This window comes from Pseudophryne corroboree, chromosome 4 (genome assembly GCF_028390025.1).
Source record: "Pseudophryne corroboree isolate aPseCor3 chromosome 4, aPseCor3.hap2, whole genome shotgun sequence".
NCBI classification, from domain to species: domain Eukaryota; kingdom Metazoa; phylum Chordata; class Amphibia; order Anura; family Myobatrachidae; genus Pseudophryne; species Pseudophryne corroboree.
The window spans coordinates 664,485,657-664,503,131 of NC_086447.1; the positions used below are offsets into that span (position 1 = coordinate 664,485,657).

General features: G+C 49.2%; 1 protein-coding gene across 4 annotated transcripts in view; it reads left to right on the forward strand.

Moving 5' to 3' along the window:
* Positions 1 to 17,475, forward strand: part of SPAST (spastin) — a 169,783-nt gene that overhangs the window by 38,897 nt on the left and 113,411 nt on the right. The window lies entirely within an intron of this gene.

The following is a 17,475-nucleotide window of genomic DNA, read 5'->3' on the forward strand; positions in this document are numbered from 1 at the left end:
TCTATAACCCCACCTCCGGAAACTGGAGCTCAGTTTGTAAGTTGGTGCCTGCAGAGCAGGTCACTTAACAGGGGAAGCTGCGCTAGGCAGCCCTGAAAAGAGCTTTTGTTAAGAAGATTCTTTAAGGGCTGCAGCACTTTTATGTCCTAGTGACACAATGTGCTGCGGCTCCAACACCTCCCCAGCAGCGCCGTATACTCCTGCTGGCTCTGTTTCCAGGGTACTTGCGGTGGACCCCACTATATTTACCAGGGCAGGGAGCACAGGTCCACAGTACCCGGTGGTGAGGTCCAGCATAGGGGATAAGGCGCTTGACCTGTAGCCCCTCCCCCAGCCCCGGGCGCCATCTACTGCTGGTGTTCCGGCCCTGGAGCTGCTTCTCACTCTCCCTCACTCCCTGACAGACATTTGGGCGCCATCTTTACACAAGTAGCTGCGGCTGATCTCCGGGACTGCAGGGCTATGTCTCCTCTGTAAATCCGCCTGCCTCATCAGCGCTGTGCATTTACAGTCACTTAAGTATTCTACATGTCATTTTAGACAGTGTTAGTTAAGAACAAGTGTACTTCTGCCTCAATATTTAGTACAAGTATTTCTCTATCGTCCTAGTGGATGCTGGGGTTCCTGAAAGGACCATGGGGAATAGCGGCTCCGCAGGAGACAGGGCACAAAAAGTAAAGCTTTATGATCAGGTGGTGTGTACTGGCTCCTCCCCCTATGACCCTCCTCCAAGCCTCAGTTAGGTTTTTGTGCCCGTCCGAGAAGGGTGCAATCTAGGTGGCTCTCCTAAAGAGCTGCTTAGAAAAGTTTAGCTTAGGTTTTTTATTTTACAGTGAGTCCTGCTGGCAACAGGATCACTGCAACGAGGGACTTAGGGGAGAAGAAGTGAACTCACCTGCGTGCAGGATGGATTGGCTTCTTTGGCTACTGGACATTAGCTCCAGAGGGACGATCACAGGTACAGCCTGGATGGTCACCGGAGCCTCGCCGCCGGCCCCCTTGCAGATGCTGAAAAGAGAAGAAGGTCCAGAATCGGCGGCAGAAGACTCCTCAGTCTTCTTAAGGTAGCGCACAGCACTGCAGCTGTGCGCCATTGCTCTCAGCACACTTCACACGGCAGTCACTGAGGGTTCAGGGCGCTGGGGGGGGGCGCCCTGGGAAGCAATGTAAACCTATTTTTTGGCATAAAATACCTCACATATAGCCTCCGGGGGCTATATGAAGATATTTAACCCCTGCCAGAATCCGTAAAAGAGCGGGAGACGAGCCCGCCGAAAAAGGGGCGGGGCCTATCTCCTCAGCACACAGCGCCATTTTCCTCACACAGCTCCGCTGGTCAGGAAGGCTCCCAGGCTCTCCCCTGCACTGCACTACAGAAACAGGGTAAAACAAGAGAGGGGGGGCAAAATTGTGGCAAAATTATATATATTAAAGCAGCTATATAGGGAGCACTTATTATAAGGCTATCCCTGTCATATATAGCGCTTTTGGTGTGTGCTGGCAAACTCTCCCTCTGTCTCCCCAAAGGGCTAGTGGGGTCCTGTCTTCTTTAAGAGCATTCCCTGTGAGTCTGCTGTGTGTCGGTACGTGTGTGTCGACATGTATGAGGACGATATTGGTGTGGAGGCGGAGCAATTGCCAAATATGGGGATGTCACCCCCTAGGGAGTCGACACCAGAATGGATGGCTTTATTTATGGAATTACGGGATAGTGTCAACACGCTAAAGCAGTCGTTTGACGACATGAGACGGCCGGACAATCAATCAGCACCTGTCCAGGCGCCTCAAACACCGTCAGGGGCTGTAAAACGCCCGTTACCTCAGTCGGTCGACACGGACCCAGACACAGGCACTGATTCCAGTGGCGACGGTGACGAATCAACCGTATTTTCCAGTAGGGCCACACGTTATATGATTTTGGCAATGAAGGAGGCGTTACATATTGCTGATACTACAGGTACCACAAAACAGGGTATTATGTGGGGTGTGAAAAAACTACCTATAGTTTTTCCTGAATCAGATGAATTAAATGAGGTGTGTGATGAAGCGTGGGTTGCCCCTGATAAAAAACTGCTAATTTCAAAGAAGTTATTGGCTTTATACCCTTTCCCGCCAGAGGTTAGGGCGCTCTGGGAAACACCTCCTAGGGTGGACAAGGCGCTCACACGCTTATCAAAACAAGTGGCGTTACCCTCTCCTGAGACGGCCGCACTTAAAGATCCAGCAGATAGGAGGATGGAAAATATCCAAAAAAGTATATACACACATACAGGTGTTATACTACGACCAGCTATAGCGACAGCCTGGATGTGCAGTGCTGGGGTAGCTTGGTCAGAGTCCCTGATTGAAAATATTGATACCCTGGATAGGGACAATGTTTTACTGTCTTTAGAGCAAATAAAGGATGCGTTTCTTTATATGCGTGATGCACAGAGGGATATTTGCACACTGGCATCACGGGTAAGTGCTATGTCCATTTCGGCCAGAAGAAGTTTATGGACGCGACAGTGGTCAGGTGATGCGGACTCAAAACGGCATATGGAAGTTTTGCCGTATAAAGGGGAGGAGTTATTTGGTGTTGGTCTATCGGATTTGGTGGCCACGGCTACAGCCGGGAAATCCACCTTTTTACCTCAAGTCACTCCCCAACAGAAAAAGACACTGACTTTTCAGCCGCAGCCCTTTCGTTCCTTTAAAAACAAGAGAGCAAAGGGATATTCATATCTGCCACGAGGCAGAGGAAAGGGGAAGAGACTGCAACAGGCAGCTCCTTCCCAGGAACAGAAGCCCTCCCCCGCTTCTACAAAAGCCTCAGCATGACGCTGGGGCTTCTCAAGCGGACTCGGGGGCGGTGGGGGGTCGTCTCAAGAATTTCAGCGCGCAGTGGGCTCACTCGCAGGTGGATCCCTGGATCCTGCAGATAATATCTCAGGGTTACAGGTTGGAACTAGAGACGTCTCCACCTCGCCGTTTCCTGAAGTCTGCCTTACCAACGTCCCCCTCCGACAGGGTGAGGGTCTTGGAAGCCATTCACAAGCTGTACTCTCAGCAGGTGATAGTCAAGGTACCCCTTTTACAACAAGGAAAGGGGTATTATTCCACTCTATTTGTGGTACCGAAGCCGGATGGCTCGGTAAGACCTATTCTAAATCTGAAATCCTTGAACCTGTACATAAAAAAGTTCAAGTTCAAGATGGAGTCACTCAGAGCGGTGATAGCGAACCTGGAAGAAGGGGACTTTATGGTATCCTTGGACATCAAGGATGCGTATCTCCACGTTCCAATTTACCCCTCACACCAGGGGTACCTCAGGTTCGTCGTACAGAACTGTCACTATCAGTTTCAGACGCTGCCGTTTGGATTGTCCACGGCACCTCGGGTCTTTACCAAGGTAATGGCCGAGATGATGATTCTTCTTCGAAGAAAAGGCGTATTAATTATCCCATACTTGGACGATCTCCTAATAAGGGCAAGGTCCAGAGAACAGCTAGAGATGGGACTAGCACTGTCTCAAGAAGTGCTAAAGCAGCACGGGTGGATTCTGAATATTCCAAAATCCCAGTTAATTCCGACAACACGTCTGCTGTTCCTAGGGATGATTCTGGACACGGTTCAGAAAAAGGTTTTTCTCCCGGAGGAAAAAGCCAAGGAGTTATCCGAGCTTGTCAGGAACCTCCTAAAACCAGGAAAGGTATCTGTACATCAATGCACAAGAGTCCTGGGAAAAATGGTGGCTTCTTACGAAGCAATTCCATTCGGCAGATTCCACGCAAGAGTTTTCCAGAGGGATCTGCTGGACAAATGGTCAGGGTCGCATCTTCAGATGCACCAGCGGATAACCCTGTCTCCAAGGACAAGGGTATCTCTTCTGTGGTGGTTGCAGAGTGCTCATCTATTGGAGGGCCGCAGATTCGGCATACAGGATTGGATCCTGGTGACCACGGACGCCAGCCTGAGAGGCTGGGGAGCAGTCACACAAGGAAGAAACTTCCAGGGCGTGTGGTCGAGCCTGGAAACGTCTCTTCACATAAACATTCTGGAACTAAGAGCAATCTACAATGCTCTAAGCCAGGCAGAACCTCTGCTTCAAGGAAAACCGGTGTTGATCCAGTCGGACAACATCACGGCAGTCGCCCATGTAAACAGACAGGGCGGCACAAGAAGCAGGAGTGCAATGGCAGAAGCTGCAAGGATTCTTCGCTGGGCGGAGAATCATGTGATAGCACTGTCAGCAGTGTTCATCCCGGGAGTGGACAACTGGGAAGCAGACTTCCTCAGCAGACACGACCTTCACCCGGGAGAGTGGGGACTTCATCCAGAAGTTTTCCACATGCTTGTAACCCGTTGGGAAAGACCAATGGTGGACATGATGGCGTCTCGCCTCAACAAAAAACTGGACAGGTATTGCGCCATGTCAAGAGATCCGCAGGCAATAGCTGTGGACGCGCTGGTAACGCCTTGGGTGTACCAGTCGGTGTATGTGTTTCCTCCTCTGCCTCTCATACCAAAAGTATTGAGAATTATACGGCAAAGAGGCGTAAGAACGATACTAGTGGCTCCGGATTGGCCAAGAAGGACTTGGTACCCGGAACTTCAAGAGATGATCACGGAGGATCCGTGGCCTCTACCTCTGAGAAGGGACCTGCTTCAGCAGGGTCCCTGTCTGTTTCAAGACTTACCGCGGCTGCGTTTGACGGCATGGCGGTTGAACGCCGGATCCTAAAGGGAAAAGGCATTCCGGAAGAAGTCATTCCTACCTTGATTAAAGCAAGGAAGGAAGTAACCGCGCAACATTATCACCGCATTTGGCGAAAATATGTTGCGTGGTGCGAGGATCGGAGTGCTCCGACGGAGGAATTTTAACTGGGTCGATTCCTACATTTCCTGCAATCAGGATTGTCTATGGGTCTCAAATTGGGATCTATTAAGGTTCAAATTTCGGCCCTGTCGATTTTCTTCCAGAAAGAATTGGCTTCAGTTCCTGAAGTCCAGACTTTTGTTAAGGGAGTGCTGCATATACAGCCCCCTGTGGTGCCTCCAGTGGCACCGTGGGATCTCAATGTTGTTTTGGACTTTCTCAAATCTCATTGGTTTGAACCACTAAAAAATGTGGATTTGAAATATCTCACATGGAAAGTGACCATGCTACTAGCCCTGGCTTCGGCCAGGAGAGTGTCAGAACTGGCAGCTTTATCTTACAAAAGCCCATATCTGATTTTCCATTCGGACAGGGCAGAACTGCGGACTCGTCCGCATTTTCTCCCTAAGGTGGTGTCAGCATTTCATCTGAACCAGCCTATTGTTGTGCCTGCGGCTACAAGCGACTTGGAGGACTCCAAGTTGTTGGACGTTGTCAGAGCTTTAAAAATATACATTTCAAGGACAGCTGGAGTCAGGAAATCTGACTCACTGTTTATACTATATGCTCCCAACAAGTTGGGCGCTCCTGCGTCTAAGCAGACTATTGCTCGCTGGATTTGTAGTACGATTCAGCTTGCACATTCTGTGGCAGGCCTGCCACAGCCAAAATCGGTAAATGTCCACTCAACAAGGAAGGTGGGTTCTTCTTGGGCGGCTGCCCGAGGGGTCTCGGCATTACAACTCTGCCGAGCGGCTACGTGGTCGGGGGAGAACACGTTTGTAAAATTCTACAAATTTGATACCCTGGCTAAGGAGGACCTGGAGTTCTCTCATTCGGTGCTGCAGAGTCATCCGCACTCTCCCGCCCGTTTGGGAGCTTTGGTATAATCCCCATGGTCCTTTCAGGAACCCCAGCATCCACTAGGACGATAGAGAAAATAAGAATTTACTTACCGATAATTCTATTTCTCGGAGTCCGTAGTGGATGCTGGGCGCCCATCCCAAGTGCGGATTATCTGCAATAATTGTACATAGTTATTGTTACCTAAATCGGGTTATTGTTGTAGGGAGCCATCTTTCAGAGGCTCCTCTGTTATCATACTGTTAACTGGGTTTAGATCACAGGTTGTACGGTGTGATTGGTGTGGCTGGTATGAGTCTTACCCGGGATTCATAAATCCTTCCTTATTGTGTACGCTCGTCCGGGCACAGTATCCTAACTGAGGCTTGGAGGAGGGTCATAGGGGGAGGAGCCAGTACACACCACCTGATCATAAAGCTTTACTTTTTGTGCCCTGTCTCCTGCGGAGCCGCTATTCCCCATGGTCCTTTCAGGAACCCCAGCATCCACTACGGACTCCGAGAAATAGAATTATCGGTAAGTAAATTCTTATTTTTGAGATATACATCCAGTATCTACTGTCTATCTGTCTGTCTGTCTGTCTAGTGAGGATTGCTGTCTTCTGCTCATAAGGATTGAGTGTCACCCCAGCATGCTGATTATTTCTGTGCGTGTGCTGGCATCATTTGGAACATATATATATCTATATCTATATATAAAATATGTGTGTGTATATGTAGTTCTACTAGTCCAGTGCAGTTTCATTGTTTGTCTGAAATAATTTCTGCATTGTACCTGTGACTGAGTGTGCCTGTAGCTGCTGTGTGGATTTCATTCTTGTGTTTCACATTTATTGCTATCACTGTATTCTGTACCCTAGATGCGTCAGGGTCTCGTATATAGTGCTACACAGTATATACTGTTTTATGTGTTTTACTGTGTATTTCAGTCACCTCATACTGCTTTAATTCTCTGTGTACTGTATTTACTGTCACATAAATCAGGGGGTTATTTGCAGGTATTGTATTTGTCTGGCTATATTGTACTGTTATGCTCTAAGGCTGCATTCCCTATAATGTCTGCCACACAGGGCGGGAAATCCGTGGACTCTTCTGCATCATGCAGTGCTTGCACTAAGGATTTACCTGAGGGGGAAGTTTTAACTGATGGTTCGTGTACTGGGTGCCATACATCTCCCAGTCAGCCCGCAGCCCCTGTGGCCAATCAGGACCCACCAAGTATGCTTACGCTTGTCTCTGTATTAAATCCGCCCTGGGCGGACATTCTGTCTATACAACTATTAAATCAATCTTTGATAAAGCTGCCAAGTGACTGCAAAACGCGTTAGCCACATCTCTGACCAGGGCATTGCTAAGAAAGTCTTCAGGACGGTGCACAGGTTGTTTGTATATCAGGAGATTCCAGTCCCTCAATTGCGGAGATTAATAAAGGGAGAAACACCACTGCTATTGCGTTGGATAAAGAGAATACTCTGGAACCTCGCTAGGTGGAATACCTGGCTGAAATACCACCAGGGACTTGGTAACTATTCTTCTTCAGTCTGGATGTTACAAAAATTATATGCATACGTATGCCCTGCAGGATCTTTGTACTTACCAGCATCGGTTGCTTATGCCGGCATTTGCACATAGACTGCCTTAGGAGAGACTAATTGCGGTCCAGAGATTGGCTTATTAAGGCTCAGTTTTTAGCATGTTTTCTCTAGTATGATTATTGTCATTCATGTTGTTTTTGTATCTTTATTAATGTTTGCATATTAGTTTTAGCAAATATAAAATTGTGAATTTTTTTATAAAAGCGCAGTTGGTTTCTTTCGTTTGTATATGTTTGTTTATTGGGGTGACCAACTATCACCTTTTCCAATGGCAGCGCCCATTTGCAGCGCCTGTTCATTTACCATTTATGGTAAAGTTACTTTTCTTTTACCCCACGTCCCTCTAGGGTCAAGGGGTCATCTAAGCGGGCCGCTTCCTCCTCACAATCCACTAATATTTCAGGTAATTCTTCTGATGAGGATGGGGAATATACTGATCCGTCAGACACTGATACAGTTGCTTCTGACGAGGAACCTACAACTCAGGTTGATGTTCCTGACGTAGTGGAGGCTATTAAGCTGATTCTACAAATTGATGATGAGGTAGATCCCACTACTGCGTCTAAGAAACCTGTTAAGTTCAGACGTCAGAAGGTTACTAAAATAGTCTTACCACATTCTGACCTTTTAATCAACATACGTCAGGAATCCTGATCTTCTCCACGAAATAAATTCTCTTTGTCTAAAACACAGGTTCTCAAACTCGGTCCTCAGGACCCCACACAGTGCATGTTTTGCAGGTAACCCAGCAGGTGCACAGGTGTATTCATTACTCACTGACACATTTTAAAAGGTCCACAGGTGGAGTAAATTATTTAAATTGTGATTCTGTGAGGAGACCTGCAAAACATGCATTGTGTGGGGTCCTGAGGACCGAGTTTGAGAATCTATGGTCTAAAAGATCCTAGCTCGCTTTCATATCCCTGCAGAGCTGAATAACAAGTGGGAAAATCCAACGCTGGTGGACTCTCATGTCGCCCGTCTTGTGGTGTCATCTACTCTGCCTGTCACCACTGTCACCTCATTGAAGGAACCGACGGATAAGCGTGTAGAGGGATGCCTGAAGTCTATTTACTCCCTTACCGGTGCTGTACATAGGCCCACTATAGCAGCCTCCTGGGCTGCAAAAGGAATTGAAGCGTGGGTTCAGGCACTGGAGGAAGAGCTACCTCAGGATATTTCTGACACTGCCAGACTGTATCTGTCTCATTCCCACCGCCTGCCACTATGTTCAGGAGGCGTCCTCTGAGGCAGGCGTAATGGCGGCCAAGGCGTCTACTACGTCTATACTGGCTCGCTGAATTCTGTGGTTGAGGTCCTGGAAGGTGGACCTGTACTCCAAAAAGACTTTGGAGGTGCTCCCTCTTAAGGTAGACATCCTATTTGGGGAGGATCTGAACAAGATTGTGACTGACTTAGCGACTGCTAAGACTGCGTTTCTCCCAAGTACTAATCCTTCTGCACCAAAGGCTAAGAGTACCACTTTTCGTTCCTTTCGACCTCCAGGGAAAGCAAAGGGTCAGGCGTACCCGAGACAGGCTCGTGCTTCCAAAACCACTAAGCCCAAACCCAAACAATCGTGGGCTACCCGTCAGCCTACTTCCAAACAAGACTTAAGCCTGCTGCATGACGGGCCGGCCTCCCCCTGGGGGATTCCAGGGTGGGAGGCCGACTTCTGCAATTCGCCCAGGTCTGGTTAAGGACCACTTCAGATACCTGGGTGCGGGAAGTTGTCTCTCACGGGTACACTCTCTTTCAAGAGACGTCCCCCTCGCCATTTCTGCACGACGGTTATTCCTTCGGATTCGTTGAAAGCGCAAGCTCTACACCTGGTTGTGCGATAACTCCTTGACACAGGAGTGGTTGTGCCGGTACCTCTGTCCCAGAGAGGTAGGGGATATTATTCGACCCTGTTTCTAGTCCCGAAACCCAATGGGTCCTACCGGCCTATACTCAATCTCAAATCATTGAACAAATTTGTGAGAGTGTAAAAATTCTATATGGAAACTTTGCGCTCTATTCTACTGGCCATGGAACCCGAAGACTGTATGGTATCCCTGGACATACAGGATGCTTACCTGCATATACCTATTGCCATATCGCGTCACCTCCATTATCAATTCCAGGCTCTGCCATTTGGACTGGCCACGACCCCTCGGATCTTCACCAAGGTCATGATGACGGCCCTTCGCTGCCGTGAGGGAATCTGGATCCTGCCATATCTGGATGACTTGCTGATCCTGGCGAACTCCCAAGATTTTCTCCTCAGTCATTTGGAACGGAAGGTCCAATTCCTACAAGCCAACGGGTGGCTCATCAACTGGTAAAAGTCCTCGCTGGTCCCTGCTTGGAGCATGGTGCACCTGAGAGCACTGCTGGACACACATACAGCCAAAGACAGTTTCTGTCTCCAGAGTAAGTCCTAAAACTTCAAAACAGGATCATATACTTCCTTTCTTGACAGAGATTGTCTATGCACTCGGCGAGGCAAGTACTAAGCCTCATGGTGTCGGCTTTCAACATGGTAGAGTACGCTCAATTTCATTCCCGCCATCTGCAGTGGTTAATCCTTTCGAAGTGTGATGGCCTGCCCCATCGGATCAGGTCTCAAATGATCTCCTTGACTCCGGAGGTTCGTCTGTCAGGGAGCTCGTTGCTACAGGACCAACGGTTGAGCAGGGGCCGTCCCTTCTGGATCTCCAACTGGGTCCTACTGACAATGAACGCCAGTCTGCGGGGTTGGAGCGCGGTGTTAGAGCAACACTCTCTCTCCAGGGTCGATGGACCAAGGAGGAATCTCTCCTCCCGATAAACATTCTAGAATTGCGGGCAGTGTTCAATGCGTTGACGCTTGCTTTGCCTCTGATACAAAACAGGCCTGTTCAAGTACTATCAGACAATGCCACCACGGTGGCATACATAAATCATCAAGGTGGCACTCGAAGCCGCATGGCAGTGACGGAAGTATCAAAAATCCTTAGTTGGCCGGAATGCTATCTGCCAGCAATATAAGCGGTGTTCATTCCCGGAGTCTTCAACTGGGAAGAGAATTTCCTCAGTCGTCAAGACGTGCACGCCGGAGAGTGGAGTCTTCATCCGGAAGTCTTTCAACTCCTAGTGGACAAGTGGGGCCTACCAGATGTGGACCTGATGGCGTCTCGACACAATCACAAGGTTCTGGTCTTCGGATCAAGGACAAAGGATCCCTCAAGCAGCATTCGTGGACGCCCTAACAATTCCATGGAACTTTCGGCTGCCATACTTGTTCCCTCCGGTGTCACTCCTGCCTAGGGTACTACGGGAGTTCAAGCAAGAAGGAGGTATACTACTTCTAGTAGCACCAGCGTGGCCCAGACGACATTGGTTCTCAGACCTGCAGGGTCTATCGATCGAACGTCCTCTTCTACTTCCTCAACGCCCAGACCTCCTCGTTCAGGGCCCTTGTGTCTACCCTGACCTGGCCAGATTGGTTTTGACGGTGTGGCTCTTGAAGCTTCACTTCTGAGGGCCCAAGGATTCTCTGATGCTGTTATACAAACTATGTTGAAGGCCCGCAAACCGGCTTCTTCACGGATTTATTACAGGGTCTGAAATTCTTACTTCACCTGGTGTGCTGCTAAGAATTACGATGCGTATAATTTCAGAACTTCCAGACTTTTGGATTTTCTGCAACAAGGCCTAGACTTAGGCCTTCGTCTGGCCTCCCTCAAGGTTCATATCTCAGCCTTGTCGGTGTGGTTTCAGAAGAAGATTGCGTCTATTCCTGACGTTCATACTTTCACTCAGGGCGTTTTACCGATTAAGCCACCCTATGCCACTCCTTTGGCTCCATGGGATCTGTCTGTGGTCTTGAATGCCCTCCAAGAGTCTCCATTTGAACCTCTTGAGTCAGTGGACCATAAACATATTGCGCTTAAGGTCGTGTTTCTGCTGGCTATTGCCTCTTCTAGGAGGGTGTCGGACTTAGGAGCTTTGTCCTGTCAACCGCTCTTTCTGATCTTTCACCGTGAGCGGGCAATTTTTCGAACTCTCCCTGGTTATTTCTCTTATGTCCTAGAGGATGCTGGGGACTCAGTAAGGACCATGGGGTATAGACGGGCTCCGCAGGAGACATGGGCACTCTAAAGACTTTAGATGGGTGTGCACTGGCTCCTCCCTCTATGCCCCTCCTCCAGACCTCAGTTGGATCCTGTGCCCAGAGGAGACTGGGTGCACTGCAGGAGAGCTCTACTGAGTTTCTCTGAAAAAATACTTTTTATTAGTTTTTTTTTATTTTCAGGGAGCACTGCTGGCAACAGGCTCCCTGCATCGTGGGACTGAGGGGAGAGAAGCAGACCTACTTAAATGATAGGCTCTGCTTCTTAGGCTACTGGACACCATTAGCTCCAGAGGGTCGGAACGCAGGTCTCACCCTCGTTGTTCGTCCCGGAGCAGCGCCGCCGTCCTCCTCACAGAGCCGGAAGATAGAAGCCGGGTGAGTATGAGAAGATAGAAGACTTCAAAGGCGGCAGAAGACTTCTGATCTTCTTCTATGAGGTAACGCTGCGCGCCATTGCTCCCAACACACACACACACACACACACACACACACACACACACACACACACACACACACGCGCCACTGTATGGGTGCAGGGCGCAGGGGGGGCGCCCTGGGCAGCAATTATTAACCCTCTAGGGACACTGGCATAGATATATACTGCGGAGGCAGTATATGGCAAAACCCCCCGTCAGTATAAAGATTTGAGCGGGATCGAAGCCCGCCGGTAAGGGGGCGGAGCTTGATTCCTCAGCACTAACCAGCGCCATTTTCATGTTATATGTGTGTGTGTGTGTGTGTCGGCATGTCTGAAGCGGAAGGCTCATCTAAGGAGGAGGTGGAGCAGATGATTGTGGTGTCTCCGTCGGCGACGCCGACACCTGATTGGCTGGATATGTGGAATGTTTTAAATGCAAATGTATCTTTATTACATAAGAGAATGGACAAAGCAGAGTCCAGAGAAAAGACAGGGAGTCAATCCATGGCTTTGGCTGTATCACAGGGCCCTCCAGGGTCTCAGAAACGTCCCCTGTCCCAAGTAGCAGACACTGATACCGACACGGATTCTGACTCCAGTGTCGACTACGATGATGCGAGGTTACACCCAAGGGTGGCCAAAAGTATTCAGTATATGATTATTGCAATAAAAGATGTTTTGCATATCACAGATGACCTCTCTGTCCCTGACACGAGGGTATGCATGTTTAAGGAAAAGAAACCTGAGGTAACCATTCCCCCATCTCATGAGCTGAACTCGTTATTTGAAAAGGCTTGGGAAACTCCAGACAAGAAACTGCAGATTCCCAAGAGAATTCTTATGGCGTATCCTTTCCCTGCACAGGGAATCTTCGCCCAGGGTGGACAAGGCTTTAACGCACTTGTCCAAAAAGGTGGCGCTACCGTCTCCAGACACGGCAGCCCTCAAGGATCCTGCTGATCGCAGACAGGAAACTACCTTAAAATCAATTTATGCACATACGGGTGCCTTGCTCAGACCGGCAATAGCGTCGGCTTGGGTTTGTAGCGCTGTAGCAGCTTGGGCAGATACCTTGTCATCTGACATTGATACCCTAGATAGGGATAGCATTTTATTGACCTTAGGTCACATTAAAGACGCAGTCTTATTATATATGAGAGAGGCTTCGAGAGACGTTGGGCTGTTAGGTTCGAGAGCCAACGCCATGGCGATTTCTGCTAGGCGAGCCCTGTGGACCCGCCAATGGACGGGTGATGCCGAATCAAAGAGACATATGGAAGTTTTGCCTTACAAGGGTGAGGTTTTGTTTGGGGAAGGTCTCGCGGACCTGGTTTCCACAGCTACCGCGGGTAAATCTACTTTTTTACCTTATGTTCCCCCACAGCAAAAGAAAACACCACAATATCAGATGCAGTCCTTTCGGTCGCATAAGTCCAGAAGAGGTCGGGGCTCTTCCTTCCTCGCCAGAGGTAAGGGTAGAGGGAAAAGAATGCCTGCTACGGCTAGTTCCCAGGAGCAGAAGTCCTCCCCGGCTTCTACTAAATCCACCGCATGACGCTGGGGCTCCACTGAGGGAGTCCACGCCGGTGGGGGCACGTCTTCGACTCTTCAGCCACGTCTGGGTTCAGTCAGACGTGGATCCTTGGGCGATTGAAATTGTATCCCAAGGCTACAAGCTGGAATTCGAAGACGTGCCTCCTCGCCGATTTTTCAAATCGGCTTTACCAGCTTCTCCCCCAGAAAGGGAGATAGTTTTAGCTGCAATTCAAAAACTGTGTCAACAGCAACTGATTGTCAAGGTTCCCCTAGTTCAACAGGGGAAGGGGTACTATTCAACCCTGTTTGTGGTCCCGAAACCGGATGGCTCGGGCAGACCCATTCTAAATCTAAAATCCCTAAACCTGTACTTGAAAAAGTTCAAATTCAAGATGGAATCGCTCCGGGCAGTTATCTCCAGCCTGGAAGGGGGGGATTTTATGGTGTCACTAGACATAAAGGATGCATACCTTCATGTCCCCATATATCCCCCTCATCAGGCATACCTGAGATTCGCTGTACAGGACTGTCATTACCAGTTTCAGACGTTGCCGTTTGGGCTTTCCGCGGCCCCGAGGATCTTCACCAAGGTAATGGCAGAAATGATGGTGCTCCTGCGCAGGCGGGGAGTCACAATTATCCCGTACTTGGACGATCTCCTGATAAAAGCGAGATCGAGAGATCAATTGCAGAAAAGCGTGTCGCTCTCCCTGAGAGTGCTGCAGCAGCATGGCTGGATTCTAAATCTACCAAAGTCACAGTTGATTCCAATGACTCGGCTATCTTTCTTAGGCATGATTCTGGACACGGAACAAAAGAGGGTTTTTCTCCCGATGGAAAAAGCCCAGGAACTCCAGAACATGGTCAGAGACCTGTTAAAACCGAAAAAAGTGTCAGTCCATCAATGCACTCGAGTACTGGGATAAATGGTGGCGACCTACGAGGCCATCCCCTTCGGCAGGTTCCATGCGAGGATGTTTCAGTGGGACCTTCTGGACAAGTGGTCGGGGTCCCATCTACAAATACATCGGAAAATAAGCCTGTCCCCCAGGGCCAGGGTGTCTCTCCTGTGGTGGCTGCAGAGTGCTCACCTTCTAGAGGGTCGCATGTTCGGCATTCAAGACTGGGTTGTGGTAACCACGGACGCGAGCCTCCGAGGATGGGGAGCAGTCACACAAGGAAGAAATTTTCAGGGACTATGGTCAAGCCAGGAGGCTTGTCTACACATCAACGTACTGGAATTGAGGGCCATATACAACGGCCTACGACAAGCGGAGAATCTTCTTCGCGACCTACCGGTTCTGATTCAATCAGACAACGTCACAGCTGTGGCTCATGTAAACCGCCAAGACGGGACAAGGAGCAGAGTGGCAATGGCGGAAGCCACCAGGATTCTTCGCTGGGCGGAAAATCACGCAAGCGCTCTGTCAGCAGTCTTCATTCCGGGAGTGGACAACTGGGAAGCAGACTTCCTCAGCAGACACGATCTCCATCCAGGAGAGTGGGGACTTCATCAAGAAGTTTTTGCAGAGATAACAAGTCAGTGGGGACTTCCACAAATAGACATGATGGCGTCACGCCTCAACAAGAAGCTTCGGAGGTATTGTGCCAGGTCAAGGGACCCTCGGGCAGTAGCGGTGGACGCCCTGGTGACACCAAGGGTGTTTCAGTCGGTCTTTGTGTTCTCTCCTCTTCCGCTCATCTCAAAAATACTGAGAATCATAAGACGAAAAAGAGTGCAGACAATACTCATTGTTCCGGATTGGCCTCGAAGGGCCTGGTATTCAGATCTTCAGGAAATGCTCACAGAAGATCCGTGGCCTCTTCCTCTCAGGGAAGACCTATTGCAGCAGGGGCCCTGCGTCTTCCAAGACTTACCGCGGTTACGTTTGACGGCATGGCGGTTGAACACCAAATCCTAGCGGGGAAAGGTATTCCGGAGGAAGTCATCCCTACTCTGATTAAGGCTAGGAAGGAGGTGACGGCGAAACATTATCACCGCATCTGGAGGAAGTATGTATCTAGGTGTGTAGCCAAGAAGGCTCCTACTGAAGATTTCCATTTGGGCCATTTTCTCCACTTTCTACAGACAGGAGTGGATATGGGCCTAAAGTTAGGCTCCATTAAGGTACAGATTTTGGCCCTATCAATTTTCTTTCAGAAGGAATTGGCTTCTCTCCCAGAAGTCCAGACTTTTGTAAAGGGAGTGCTGCACATCCAGCCTCCTTTTGTGGCACCATGGGACCTTAACGTGGTGTTACATTTCCTAAAATCTCACTGCTTTGAGCCTCTTCAAACGGTGGATTTAAAATTTCTCACTTGGAAGGTGGTCATGTTGTTGGCTTTGGCATCTGCACGGCGGGTGTCCGAATTGGCGGCTTTGTCTCACAAGAGCCCGTATCTGATTTTCTATGTGGAAAGAGCAGAATTAAGGACTCGTCCTCCATTTTTGCCTAAGGTGGTTTCATCTTTTCATATGAACCAACCTATCGTGGTGCCTGTGGCTACGGGTGACTTGGAGGATTCCAAGTCCCTTGATATAGTCAGGGCCTTAAAAATGTATGTAGCCAGGATGGCTCGGGTTAGGAAAACAGAGGCACTGTTTGTCCTGTATGCAGCCAACAAGCTTGGCGCTCCTGCTTCTAAACAGAGTATTGCTCGCTGGATCTGTAACACGATTCAGCAGGCTCATTCTACGGCTGGATTGCCGTTACCAAATTCGGTAAAGGCCCATTCCACTAGGAAGGTGGGCTCTTCTTGGGCGGCTGCCCGAGGCGTCTCGGCATTACAGCTTTGCCGAGCGGCAACTTGGTCGGGTTCAAACACTTGCTAAATTCTACAAGTTTGAAACCTTGGCTGAGAAGGACCTCATGTTTGCTCAGTCGGTGCTGCAGAGTCATTCGCACTCTCCCGCCCAGTCTGGAGCTTTGTATAATCCCCATGGTCCTTACGGAGTCCCCAGCATCCTCTAGGACGTAAGAGAAAATAAGATTTTAAACCTACCGGTAAATCTTTTTCTCCTAGTCCGTAGAGGGTGCTGGGCGCCCGTCCCAGTGCGGACTAAATTCTGCAAGACTTGTATGTAGTTATTGCTTACATAAGGGTTATATTACAGTTTTGATCAGTCTCTGGGTGATGCTGTTTTGTTTCATACTGTTAACTGGTTCGTATGTTCCAAGTTGTACGGTGTGGATGGTGTGGGCTGGTATGTATCTTACCCTTAGATTAACAAAAATCCTTTCCTCGTACTGTCCGTCTCCTCTGGGCACAGTTCTCTAACTGAGGTCTGGAGGAGGGGCATAGAGGGAGGAGCCAGTGCACACCCATCTAAAGTCTTTAGAGTGCCCATGTCTCCTGTGGAGCCTGTCTATACCCCATGGTCCTTACGGAGTCCCCAGCATCCTCTACAGACTAGGAGAAAAAGATTTACCGGTAGGTTTAAAATCTTATTTTTCCTAAGGTGGTGTCATCTTTTCACCTTAACCAAGAGATTGTGGTTCCAGCTTTTACCTCTTCTGGTTTGTCCTTCAAAGAGCGGTCTTTGGATGTGGTACGGGTCCTCAGTATTTACGTGGAGAGGACTGTCTCAGGAGGTCCGATACCCTTTTTGTACTTTTAGGTTTTCACAAACGTGCCTGGCCTGCGACTAAGCAAACCTTGGCCAGATGGATCAGATTGGTGATTGCACAAGCTTATGCACAGGCTGGTTTTCCAGCTCCTGCTGCTATCAATGCCCATTCTACTTGGTCTGTTGGACCCTCTTGGGTAGCCCGCTGAGGCGTGTCTGCTGAACAATTGTGCAAGGCGGCTACGTGGTCCTCAGTGAACACTTTCATTAGGTTTTATGCCTTTGTTACTTCTGCCTCCCAGGATGCTTCCTTTGGACGCTGGGTTCTTGTGCCCACTACGGTGCGTCTCCTCCCATGAGGAACTGCTTTAGGACATCCCTGATGTATTTCCTGTGGAACACGATGCAGAAAAGGAGATTTATGGTAGATTTACCATGGTTAAATTTCTTTCTGCGAGGTACACTGGGTTCCACCGGGTGCCCATCTGATGCACTTAGATTCTTTGGGTTTGTATGGCATTAGCCGCTGGTACCTTCT